The sequence below is a fragment of the Hyalella azteca genome, unplaced genomic scaffold, assembly GCF_000764305.2.
Source record: "Hyalella azteca isolate HAZT.00-mixed unplaced genomic scaffold, Hazt_2.0.2 contig8314, whole genome shotgun sequence".
NCBI lineage: Eukaryota > Metazoa > Arthropoda > Malacostraca > Amphipoda > Hyalellidae > Hyalella > Hyalella azteca.
In genome coordinates this window covers 415,285-430,109 of record NW_025938411.1, presented here as the reverse complement: position 1 = coordinate 430,109, position 14,825 = coordinate 415,285, and positions in this window count along the sequence as shown.

Below are 14,825 nucleotides of genomic sequence, written 5' to 3'. Positions count from 1 at the left end.
GACTTCATTCGAGACTGATCTGCAAGTTCAAAATTCTTATCTGCGTGGCTTTGAGGTTTTCAAGTGAAGGGACTGAGAAAAGTTCCCTAGAGGGCGGCTCAAATAAAAGAAAAATATCTCAAATCGGCATTCTTCTCATTGCGTAAATTTCCTAGGGCTGAATTCCGGGCATCTTCGTCTCTGCTTGCCGCATGAATGGGGAACCAATTTATCCTAATAATCATACTTAATTCGAAACGTAATTATGCGTGCTCTTAGTATGAGTTCGATGCCCTCAATCGTACATGCCATTACAGCGTCCACTCAAGCATGCCATGTAGAGACATTGCCGAAGAAAAACATTAAAATCTTACCACTCAATCGTGAAAATTAAAAAATTACAGTTTATACGATTCCGTAACGAAGCAATGTCCTCCCGAAACGGTTAGAAATTTCTGCCTCCAGTATTTCCTGTGATGTTTTGTTTTCCGGTGAACAAATTCCATGCCATTAATAATTGGCTGCAGTGAAAATTACGGATGGCGATTGCTCATTCAGACGATAAAAATTTTTTACCTTCGCTTAAAATTTGTACTAAAAACAGCTTCTTACATCCTTCTTATTGTTTTTACTACGTCGCCGCTGCCATAGAGATTTTTCCAGAAGCTTTAAAATTTTCAGTTTGATGTTCTTCACCTATTTGCTAGTCATGCTCATTTATACACAATTTGGTTCCCTCCTTTTGATTCGATTGTATTGTATATATCCCGAGGCTAAGCCGAATACGTAAATTTTACTGTCGAAGTAGATTTTTTTTGACCATTTAAGGCCTCCAGTGATTCGAAGACAACCTTTCATTATATCTTTCATTCTACATGAAAAACAATGTGATTTTATAAAACCAGGACTAATGCTAAATGCAGCTTATAAGCAGATTGAAACGTCATACCCTGACGCTCATCAACTATAATCATACGGTGAAGCTTAGCTCCAAACATGGCAAATATATATTATATACTACTTAAAAAAAATATCTCAGTTTAAAACAGGTTTGCTCGGCGTTGTTCAAAAAAGTGCAATTTTATAATCACGTTGTTGTTAATCCTGAAATCAGGAATCCCGTACCTCGTCATCCGAAATAAAGATTATATTTCTTGAACTAATGTACTAATTAAACTAATGAAATTAATGAGAGACTGGTTCAAACAAACATTCTTGACATCGCAGAGATAAATTCACACCCACCTAAATTTATAACTCTTTAATTTCCCGTAAAATTTTCATGTCATAAAATTCCATCAGTATTATTTTTCCCCACATAATATCTCGATGAGTATCGTGGATACGCGTCCGAACAGCCCCCATATATATAGCATGCTATTAACGTCTATCAAACACGCACTAAAACTTCAATTAGTTAATATACATATATTACTAATATAAAATAATAGTAAAATTTTTTACATTTCTAGGAGGTTGACCCGGCAATTTCTGCTATATAATAATCCAGTTAATCTTCAATCATTTATCATTTTATCATTTCAGCCTCTATTTCCCAATTAGCTTTCAGTTAAAAATTTAAAATATACCTGCCATTTTTCTTTTAAACGTAGCTATGGAAACTTATAAATTAAACTTAAACTTCATAACTAAATTTTCACCTTCCATAGCTGTCTTGAAATGCCTCAAGACTCAACATTTAAGAATAAAATTTCAAATCCAGGGAATATCCCGACACAATAAGCATCGTTGATATGCACCCAGACAACTGATGTGTATTAATGGCGCTCTGGCTCAACACACAAAATTGATTGATTTAATTCTGGTTTGGGGCTTTATTTGCCTCACTAGCATTGAAAGCTTCAAAAATACAAAAAATTTAACGTTCAGTGCAAAATTTACTGCGTAACGTACGTATGCTCAGAAATCACTCGTTATTGAATGAACCGCATAATTTCGGAGAAATATAATTTGGAAATTATACGTGAAATTAATATTATTGTCGCTAGACACCACATATCTTATGTTACGTAGGCGCGAAAATGTTGAAGTGCTTCTCTGTATGAATAACTTATGCAAATTATCTCTAACCATGGCTTGGCTTATTTAAATATGAGAGAGAAGGCTTGGAAAAAATTAAAGACATTCCCAAAGGAGGCATTCTAATTAAATGTAACTATTAATTGCAGTCATAACTTCGTGAATAGCTTTGCCAGTTTGTTGCTCAGATGCTGATCCCGCTTTCGGTCATGACGAGTGACGACCACCTCACAACTCATAAAAAATTACCACGCACTACCCGATTATGACCACGTCATCCATTGTTATTTTCTCGTTCAATTACGGTCATCTCGAAGCTCTGATTCAGAGAATAATTTGAGGAATCACATACGCAGGAGATGGCTCTATGTTTCATGCCGAGGTCATAGCCTGCGGGTCATTTTGACAGCGGTTACGGCTACCAATCATCATTAAAATGTACCAAGATGACGAACATCGTCCAGCTGCTTCTGAAAAATGCCGCTCCACTGAACGTTTATCCGCGACTCCAACGATGCTCTTCTCCTCCTTTACGACGGCGCTTAGTGCTTCCAGAGATGAAGTGTAGGGCTGGACGAGTGCAAACCTGCTCTTCATAATAACACAAAGTTTTAAACTATCTACTGCAATTATGCACAAGGAAACAGAAGCTGCTATGTGTTGGCTGCAGCAGAGATTGGCAGTAACATTCAATTTCAAGGGAGAATCAGGATCGATGCTGAGCTGGACAAACTACGAGCAGTTTGTCATATTCCGTGTCACGGCGACGGTTTGTTGGAGTCTTCATCAAATGCGAGAAAGAAATGTCGACTCTTGCCCTGTCCTCACTGACCAAGCTTTCAACTTGATATACAGAATTTTTTTACATGGAGCTCCGTTAACAAATGCATGAGTGACACCATTTTAATTTTTGTGCCACTTGAGGTATAGTAAATTTAGAATGTTAAATGTGATTAAAATTAATGTGATGTCAATGCCCATGCGTCATCCACGGACGCAGAGGAATGATGAAACACCTTCTTCCGCATTTCAAAGATTGAACTTTTTTGCCCGCTCCTTCTATTCGTCCGGCATTAATGCATTCTGTAGTTACTCGTAGCAAAAACTGGACCAAAGAAAGATCAAGGAGGTTCCCATAAGTCATGAATCTAGAATTATTCTTCTACTGAGAATTTTTCTGGCACAAATGAACGCTGTAAGCGTGTTCAGGAGCAAGTGAATCAAGTTTTATCAAACAGGCTCTGCTGGTCCTATAAGAATTATTTACATGGTTTCAGAAATCAATGGTTATTGCCTCTTATATGATAGTCATTAAATGTGTTCTTCGTAGGTAGATTAGACTTGATGGACGAACAGTTTTTTCAACTTCATCCAGCGCACCACCCAGACGGCTCAATAAATTTGATCTCTTCGCTCCCTGGATAAAAAATACAATTACACACGCAATGGTAGGACACACCTTAATCAACTTAGACTTAGTTCATGGTCTGGTTCTAAAGGATAAAATATCTACACAAAATGGAAGATAAATTTTTATTGATTTTATTTTTTGTGCCTTAAATAAAAATATACTATTTCTTAAGGTGAAGATAATATTCGACAAAATTTGTAAACAATCGAAAGTAAATCAAAATGGTACTGGGAATAATGAATTTAAAATATCATGGTAGTGTATATGATAAATTGGTCGATCAATGCGTTGGTTTTATGCCAAACCCACAATCTGATGAAGTATTAAAAAGAAGTAATACTAAAATAAATTTCAAGCTAAATTGTCCCAGTCAACCAATTACTTCTGAAAAATTTCTTTTCCATCCATCAAACAAGACGAAAACTTTTCTCATCGTTCCACAAAATTAGACACGCAAACTGCAATAAGATCGCGTGGAACTCAAAGACCTCATTGTAATCCTGCAGGTTTGCCGTGGATGAGAAACAATCACCATGCAAATCACGGCACCAAGAATCGTCCGAGCTGTGGTCGACAGGACTCCTATAACGAAAACTTAGAGGCAGTCATTAGCGTGATCGATGCTGACAGATTTTAGGCTCCTGTGGGTGGCTTCGGCAATCGTGGATGTTAGCACTGTTTCGCGTCGCTTCAATCCCAAAGTGGACGCTGTTATCGCTTTTTTTTGGGAGCAGTTATCACTTTTCGTGGAAGTGATGCATATTTATGAAAAGGGAGCTGCATCAGTCAGCCGCTTTATAAACCTGACGAGACTAAGAAAGTGTAAACGGTCTTGATCAATTTTAAAATTAAGGGGTTTCTTATAATTTCCTTGTTAATTCAAAGACATGCATAATTTAATAATTTTATTAATAATAATAATCTCATGACCAAGATTTCAAACGCAATCGCCTTAGGGTTTCAATGTTATCAATAATATCCAAGATTCTGTTCATTGCTATCCTCTCAAAAATATATATACAGCTCGTATTTTCTTTATTTCTTTCTATTCACTTTTTCGGATTTTACATCGGTGTCCTGAAATGTTTAAATGTTTTTACTGCTCAAGATCGAGCGTCGGTCAAACACACACCGCCCCGTCATCAGCATCCAAGAACCTCTCACTTCCTTGAGTTTTTGGTGTCCTACGCAACCGCCGTGACGGGCGAGATTTATCTGAATTTTTTCGTGATAAAGATTTTTTGAAGTGGATTTAAATACCACCGGCGAATGTTTGAGCAACGCGACATAATTGTTTACAGTATCTAATTCCCAGTTATAGTTATTGAATCCATAAACCACTTCAAGTTTATTGTTAAGTACTTGAAGATAAAATATTATACCTATATATTATAACCACAAAAATAGTAAATATAAATACCTAATTTATACCGTAAAATAATGAAAAAGACAATTATTCACTGTCCCGGAAATTACGTCTTTTCACGAAATGTCCTTCAATGTTTTCTATCCAATGATATTATTGCAAACAAACAATATTTTGTTAGTTAAAATATATATATTGAATATAATATTATTTAAAAGATTCTCTAAATCGTGTGAGTCGATAGGTAATTATAAGTGATCGTCCTAACGACGACAGTCGTCGCTCTGAAGGCCGCAATAAAGACCGCGTGTATTGACGCGCGATTGCTCCGTTGCGTCTGGGAACAAAGGTACGGCCATCGGCCGCATCTGTCAAGTGACGGCGATTGGCTACGTAAGTGCGGCAGCCACAACAGCAACAAGTGCTGCAGTAACAACAAGAAAATCTTCGGCCAAACAATGGCAACAACGACGGCAACAAGAGCGACAACAAAGGAGAAGCAGCAGCAGCAGCAACCTAGGACGTTCGGCTGCCGCCTGCCAGCTGTCGCACTCCTGACTTGATCGCCTGCCTCTAGGCAAGCCCTGCTGCCTCCTGCGCACCGCCAGACCACCCTGGTACACTGCTGGCAGTGCTGGTACACTGCTGGCAGTGCTGGTCTACTGCTGGCAGTGCTGGTACACTGCTGGTAGTGCTGGTACACTGCTGGCAGTGCTGGTACACTGCTGGCAGTGCTGGTACACTGCTGGCAGTGCTGGTACACTGCTGGCAGTGCTGGTACACTGTTGGCAGTGCTGGCATACTGCTGGGATACTGCTGGGATACTGTTCTGATATATTTGCTGCTGTCTACGTGTATATGATTGCAGTGAGTGCGGGGTCAGTAAGTGCAGTCTCCCCGACCATCCGCAGCTACAGATAATAATTTATTACTCATCACGAAACTCTTGCGTGTTGTAATGCCAAATGTGATGTCAGCGATGTGATATCAGGCAACCTTATCACTTCAGTAAGTTTGCGTTTCGCGCGTAACATTATCATACGTATTGCATGTGTTCCCTAACACCGATATGTCAGCGCAGTACTCTGGCGGATATTGCATTCTGAATAATTTCTGAGCAGTGGACGTTAGTAACAAATAATAAGCGATGTTGGTTGCTGTTATGGCAGAACGAGAGCTTCCTGATCACTTGCGCGCTCACCTTTGATGTGACCAATATTGGCAGAATAAGTTATGCTGTTTATCTGTACATAATTTAGCAATTGGAGATGAATACGAGTCTATTTCTTTAAGATTAAACATATGGTAATGCCAACTCTCGCTCAGGTGTTGCATTTTTCGTAATGGCAAGGTCCTGAATATACTTTTGGAATGCCAAACTAAATTTGGCAATATTGTTGAATAATTTATAGACATGACATCGGTGGTTAGTGACCGCGCGCCTGTGTAAGGTTAATTGTGCTTCCGTATAACTGGCATGCATGAAAAAATTAAATTAGGAAAATACTAATAATACAAAACACACGAAGGAACAACAAGGAATCTATTTATGATAGCCGCATATGATATCGTTCAGAGATATTTTTGAAGAAGTAAAACCTGTGACAACGTGTTAATAATAACTGAAATTTTACAATCATTCGTCAGGCAGCTTCTCTAATATATTTAATGCACAATATTGAAGGTATGAGATGCTGAACCCAAAGAAAAATAATGGGATATTGTTAAGCCGTAATCACTGAAATAATTTTAAATATGTTTGATGTACAAAATGGAACAAGGAACAAACATTTTTGATGTAGGTCGCTGTTCAAAATTCACAATCCTATTGATATCACGCCTGAGTTATGTATAAATTTTCGAATAAAATATGTATGCAGTAACTGTACGTATAAGCTCTCAAGAGTCAAGAGGCTCTCAAGAGTCTTGTCGTATTGGCTCTCGACTCTTAAAAGCTTGCACCACGATGCCTTTGAAACTTAGGTTGGAAATTCTTTGCAAGCTTGCACTAGAGTCCACCCAGTAACCTGTTTACGTATTCCATCATCTACGTTGCAGCTGTAATCTCAAAAAAAAAAAATCATGGACAGTCAACAATTGTGGGCTATTTGGTTAGTAATCGCTGTAATAATTGATCGTGATTATCGGTTTACGGATAAATTATCACCTGTTTATAAACAGAAGGCTTTTTTTGTTGTTGCTCGATCGGATAGGTGTTGCCTTATAAATAATTATCACTTAATGGTTAAGTAAAGGCCGAGGCGATCATGACCGAGAGGTCATGATCGTCACGGAAACTCTCATGCATCGTCTCGGAAACTACAGAAATGATAAAAACCAAATTTGATCAACCTATGATTTTAGTTAAAGTTTCTTTAAGCTAAACGGATATCGTTTTGATATATTAAGAAGCTGTTAATCCTGATTTTAACTTAGACTAGAATTAAATTTTAAATCTGTTTTTATTCAAATGCAACCTCAATATCATGATTCCACGACTGAATAAAAATGTCTGGTCCATGGCAAGATCTTGCTACGCTCACAAGGCATCCCTTTTCATTTCCAATATAAACACACAAACAATCAAAATCTTTCAAAACCGTATCATTTAAAAAGTATCTAATCAAATGTTTGCAATCATCCATTTGTAGTCGTCATAAAACCCAATCAAAATTTGCACTATATATACTTCAGGGGTACAAAGAAAAGCCCGCAGGCAGTTGCGTGCATCAAGCAAATTACGGCGGAAATTGTGTCAGTTAAGCACACATTGCTGCCACCGATATCCTGTGTAGGGGAATATTCCCTCAATGAGGGTCAATAATTTTGTCAGCCTGCAACTGATTCTTCTCAATTTAAAAGGTTATGTTTTCGATAAAATGCTCAAGTGCATAATTGTGGGCTGACTGCAGGCATTGCCCCCGGCCTTTACAAATTAGGAGCCTATAAGAAAAATATATCTTCATTCAGAATATTTCGCTGTTGAGCCCGAAACCAGTTCGAAAATTCTGAAATATACGTGCAACGAACTAGCCCATGCGAGCAGAATTCAAAAGATTAAAATCAAAAAAATTCATAATTGTTTGAATAAAATACCTCCCAAATGTTTCTTTGCATTTATTGTCTATAGAAATTGAAAAATCAGTTCTTTATTCGTGTGTTGAGATATACTTCTTGCCCATATGAGATCGTCCCTAGGTCGAAAAATACATGTGTGCACTTTACACATCAGTGCACAGTATGACGTTTTGCAACTTTTAATTTTAGACTGGCGGAGCAGAAAGGAAGGAGTTATCGAGCTGGAAATCTACTAGCACATCATTCTCTACAGACTGAACCCATTCACGCCGAACAGTGCAACGTCCTTGCATCCAATATATATAGTGATATTACAATTTCAGCTTCACTGTCGGTGCTTCTGAATTGCAAATTTTAAAATTAAAGCAAAGTTTCTCACAGAAGCCAAGTTTGTATAATTCCTTTGCTTCATAGCCCCTTTATATTTCAAATAAACCATTTGTCCGCTAATGATTATTTCCTGTTGTCATGTGTTTTATTGAACAATTTGGGTTTAAAAGTCTGCTTCGTGTATTTTGGTCATGCCATTAAAGTACTGCTTCTCATATTTTGGGATTTTTGAACTGACTATGAAGATGGATTTCTTAACGATTTTTTTTTATGTATTTGGGGATTTTGTTTGGTTCGTTATTTGTACCATTGTATTGGGGAATTTTTTGCTTTGTTTTAATTGCTTGTCTTGTGAATTGTCTTAATTGATTTGAGATTCGGGCGATTCAAGTTTTTAATTCAGTATAAGTTGTCTGTCCAAATAATAAGTTTTTAAAATCCACATTAAACTTTAAGGCTTTATCTTCATTCATAAACAAAAAATAGTTTCCATTTTCAACATGCAATTTCTATTGAATGATTTTATTTAAATTATTTTCTGAATATAAATGTTTTTTCTCATCTATGATTCATTGGGAGATGATAAGAATGGGAATTTGCTATTACAAGCAGTTGATATGTAGCGAAATAGTACCAATAATACCCAAATAAATTAAACAAGCGATCGGACAGTAAAAAACTAATTCATGGCTTTCTAAATAAAATACGATCAATCGACTATTAAATATATTGCCCTACAGTTCATAACAGAAAGTTGCAGGGTTCTGCAGAAACAAAGAGACGTTGTTTCGAGTTGCGTCCATGCAGGAGAGGCAGCAGTGCAACTAATGAAGGGGTTTTGACATCGCCGACTAACAGGTGGAGAGCCTGGGGCATCTCACTCCTGATGCTGGGGCTCTCGAGTCCTTTGGCGTGCACTAGAGGATTTTCTGATGGCTTGCGATATATCCACGAGAGATCGAGAGAGAGAGCAGAAATCCAAAAAGAAATAAATAAAAGGTTACATATACATTTGATTTACTTATGGCATTTATTTACCTGTGAGAAGACATGAAAAGCTAGAGACAACCGTGTTATTTATGTGCCTAGGTTAAGATCTTTGACAAATTGCTATGTGAAATTAGATGAGGGCTTTGGTGACGAATGAAATTATAGATCTTTTTAATTATGCGGTAGAGTAGGAATTATTTGTAGAGCTTTCATGGTAATTTAATTCGTCACACCCTATCGATAACTGATGGGACCTCTCATTATATCCGGTCATTATATACGGGTAGAATAGAGAAGGTTGATGTGTCTGTACATGACAGAAAAATGCACAATGACACCAGTGAATGCACTAGTTATTCATCAACTCCATATTAGTTTATCAATAGTATTATGTTGCACTGTAACCAACCATGCCACGCACGAAACACAATTCACAATTTGCTTCATAATTTATTAAAGGAGGAAGTATGCAGCAGTATATAAGATCACAACCACATGATGTCTAATTTTTTTGGTCGTGAACGGAAATTTAACTGAAAAGTTTTTTTTAAATAGACTTGATTTCTTTAAAACATAGCATTGTTACGCGTAACACGCACAGTTTCTGGGGAAATTAAAATGGTTGATTAAAATCAGTTTTCTGAAGGAAAATAGATTTGCAAGAGATTAATGTATGTTAGGAAGCTTACATATTAACCATTAAAAGAGCAAATACATTTGCTCGAGGCGTTAAGCCGACGTACCTTTACAAGAGAATAGCGTACTTTTAAACAACCTAAAATCGATACTATTTGCACATTCGGCAATTTAATTACAGAATGCTAACAAAAAAAAAATATATTCTCGCGATCTAGCAAGAATATATTCCCACACGCAATTCATTTTCTATGTTTTTTTTTCAGTTCTAGCCTATGTTTTCTCATTACTACTCTATGCTTTCCCTGTACTACTCTATATGTTATGTTTTCCCAGTTCTACTATATGTTTTCCCAGCATTACTCCTACTCTATATGTTTTCCTAGTACTACTCTATCGGTTTTTCTAGTACTACTGTGAAGACCTATACTTTGTTGTACTACGGAAGTCACTTATAGCAGCAACAGGTATAGATCGACCCTCGATGTTGTGGTGCAGCTGGACGTGGAACGTCAGACGTTGCCGCCTTTTTGCATCATTAATTGCTCCCAAGTTGGATCAAGTTGTCTGTGTGTGCTTTTTTAAGAGGGAAAGTTTTTCAATAAAACTACGTTCCCCCAGCATGATTTGGGATTATCAAATAGATTGAAAATATATTGTAAGGTTTCACGTTACTTACGTTGGTTTGTCTCCGCATGAGCAATCTGCTCATGCAGAGCAGATTGCTCCTATTACGTCTTATTAGTCATTTAATAAAAGAAGATAGTTACGATAAAAGTTTGTTTTTAGTAATTATCCCAACAGTCTTGAGAAAATGTTTTCAAAATAAAAATTTCGCTGAAATTTAGATCAATTTGTTAACGTCAAACATCATACTTCTGTTAACACATTGCACCTAAATTTGTCTGTGAGTTTAAAATTCATTTGCAGAAGAAATACTTTACAAATGGTACTGTGATACTCTAGCTTTTGATTAATTAGCTTGGGTGTTATTTTATTGATTAACGCTATAAACCAACAAAATTAATTGTCGCAACCACAAAATGTTGGGTGGGGATACGGGCATAAAAACAACGAGCATACTGTAGGACGTACTTGTAACGATTTGCATTATCCGCACAGCCGTGCCATCATCTCGCTTCCAGGGTCCGCCAGGAAGGCACATTATAATGTAGATTTTACGCGATACAGAGAGTCCAAACTTATAGCGATGAAATATTTGTATTAGGTGCTGTCCAATAAGCAATGTTTTATACATACTGTTGGGGCTCACCGAAACTCCCCCACTTGCCTACACGATCGTACAGGAACTATTAAATGATGATCAAAACGTTTTATTACACAAACCTGTCTTTACAATAAAAAAATTAAATAATGAACGTGTTCGATCTAAGCTATAGTGACGAATGAACACTCAACCGTAAACCTTCATCAAGTGTATTCCATCGTGCTGTGCTTCGCGGGTTCAATTCAAGTCCTGAGTTTTGAGGCTAACTTTTGATTTGAGGCTTTTATAGAAGAAAGAAATGAAGCATAAATAAACAAAACAAAACTAAATATAAATGTCCCCATAAATATGAAATCTTAATTAATGCAAATCTATTCACAAGTATATTTATAAATTCATATCTTAACGCAGCATCCCGCACATTTACTCAGGTAAACTCTAAACGGAAATGCGGGTATATAAGTTCGAATAATAAATCATTTTTACACATATATTAAGGCCTAAAGTCACAATAAAAATGGTATAAAATTTCTAGCCTTTAAAGCATGCAGGGTACCCGGGACACAAGTATTTTTGCTCACAAGAACTTCATATTATCATGTTCGTTAGATCAGTGCTGATTGGTTGCGTGCGATTTAAATATGAATGTTAATTGATTTTTAGTTCAATAATAAGTAATCTATTGGTAGTGTTAATTATTAATACAGAGGAGTCTTGCGAACTAAGAGTTTGTTAATTTTATTTTTTAAAATGATAACAATTATTACTTTTCGACTTGTAATTTATTGTTGCTTCTTGCTCTATAAACAACTGAATAATTATTAATAATCTGTGTAAAAACGAGTTTTTAACTTGCATGTTTCATATCAGTCTATATGAGAGGTTAATTGGCCTCGTACTGCCATGATTTAGTTGTGTAATTTTTTATAATAAAACATGAATCATGCATAATCCTAATTAACAAGCTAAAATTCTGTTGTGTAGACAAGCATTATTTTTAATGACCGTAAAGCCAAGAGCTCAACATTATGAGTGAAGTCAAAACATTATCCCTCGCATGCAACAGAACACAATGAGACCCGGACTCCAAATTTAAGTAGCGTTTCGCATCGAAAAATCATGGTCGGATTATGGGCGATCGGCAAATGGCCGCTGGTTAGGCGTCGATAGCCCAATGATAAATTTCAATCTGTGTACGATGAATGCCGAAGCTACAAGTTTAACGATGTTTGTAATTGGTCGTTAATATGAGGTTATATACAGCGGCAAATCGCATGCGCAGAGAGTAAACGACTCTAAAATAATTAGGCAATCAGGTTCATATCAGTGCTGCATCGTTGGATACAGTATAAATGTTATTTCATTCAATTACAATAGGAAAAATCTATTTAGCCTTTATTACATAACAATAATTCACGCACAAGGATTTTGCAAAGGTTTAACATTGAATAATTTCCTTAATATCTTTTTTAACGCTACTTGCACTGGAATGAGCAGATCGAAAATAATTTTTTTTATTGCCACCACATTGATATTTATTTGTATAAATGCATTTTGTTAGCAGTTGTTAGTGTTTTATGTGTACTTCTGTTAGGGTTTACCCACATTCTTTCTATTGTTGATTTAATCCTGATTTTTACGGCTACTTGCAGGATTATTAAAACAATCAGATTTTACAACTGCAATTACTGATGTTCTTCCTGCTTATTCTTCTCTAAACTGCTGTCTGCACGCTACAGAGACGGTTTGCTAACACAATAGGTCATATGTCAGATACAATTTATGCCAATTCAAAATTGGCCGAGTACCATAAGCGGCGAATCTATAGAAATGTAACTCAACCTACTGTAATCCAACCATGACTTTCTAAAGCGATTTTGTCCATTTTCAAGAGCCTTGATCGAAGTTCTGCTTGCGAGCTACACATTTTTTTCAGTGTGTACTTGAATGCGTTCGTCAATTTATATAGGTATTGATATACTCACACGAATGTTTGTTAGAATGTAAAAATATAACTAACGAAACGAAAGTCATGAAGGGAAATCGTACCGGAAGCCTTTAAAACATATATAATCATTATTCTTGGCCAAATTTGAGCATTTTCATCTCTTCTAATTTCCCGTTCGTGATTGGCATGATTGTTGGCACAAAGGAACACGGATTGGCTGGTGGAATTACGATACCTCGATCATTTCTGAGTATCAGGCGTCGTCGTTGTAACAGATGTTTCTAGTGACCAAGGGAAAAAAAGCGAATATTGCCGCTACTTACCGGTTATTGTTCATCCTGTGGCAATAAGTCAGCGTATTGCTGCGTATATAAGAACCTTAATATGCAGATCACGCGTCTGCACGGCGCGCGCAGGCTTGTGCAGCGCAAACGATATCTACCCAGCTCTGGATTAGGTGAAGGGAATTATATAATATTGGTTATATATTTAAAAACCTTACGAGTTATGACATATGAAGTTGTACTTCGATGTTAGATTTAGTGAGAAATGGTCATATTATCGTGTATTGAGAATGCATTTTTTTCACCCATCCAGCGATTGAACCATTTTTGACTTTATCTATATATATATGGCTACAATAATTTAGATAAATCTAAAAATTTTGAGCCAGTGAGAAATGTCTCTGGGCTGGGGCGAATTGTTTACACTGCTAAGGCGAATATTTTCTAATATCTCCATTGATACAAGTATTACCATTCTAATTAACGGCAAGCGTCACGTAGAATAATTATAATCATTATTTTTTAAATTAGCAATTCGAGGCGATCAATATATTATAAACAAAATTTGAATGATCTAAAATATGATTCCGTCTATGATAAATTGATAGAGAAAACATTCAAAATTAAAGCTCAATTTAACAAAAATGACGTCACGTGCATCGTTAGAAAGTTTTGCAAACTACACGACATTTTCTAGTCACCACAAGAACACCGCAATATGCTCAGAAGAAAGCATCGTTATTTTGCAGCGGTCATCCATCCTGAACGTGAGGAAGGTTCGCGCCCGCCACGTCTCCGGAGCGGAACATCAATCTACAGAACCAACAATGCACGAGTGCGAGTTTGCCTTCCCAGCAGCGAATTCGAGTTGGCGAATAAAAAATGCTTGTAAACACTCGCTATGATTGCAACTCCAGCCAAAGCTAACTCCGTGAGATAAACCCTAATGGATAATGTTTAGTCTCGTCCAAGCAGACCGATCTTTGGCCTTACATCGGGCATCTCTAACCCCTTCAAGTTTCCAACGGTGAACAGAAATTGATTTCATTTGAGCAAATATATAGAGTCAGAGATCAGCGTTAACACTCAAGGTTATCTAGGGTTAACTTGCAACTGCTGCTAGCTAGATTCATTTGAATATCAGTACTGGAAGTTCTGCACTCTAAAGTAGTGAATATAAATAAGCTATTGTTGGGAGCTCAGAACATTGTTGAGGTGCTGGTGAGAGATGATATTGTTAGGTAAATCAACGCCTGGGTGAAAAAAACTATTGTTCAACGCCTCATTTCACGAACTTTCTATGTATATATTTTCCTTGTAAGTTGAAAAAATATATTCAGACTGAGGCTAGAATAATTTCTTTCTTCGAACACAATTTGCTGTCTTTATTTCGGAAAAAAACCTTTTTAAATTTCATCAATTAATCAAGGAAATCGGCATATTGAATAAGCGGTTTACAACAGCATGCGTCAGTTCTCTCCCATGTTGCAAAGAAAATCACAATACAAGAACTTTCTCGATACTAATTTGCATGC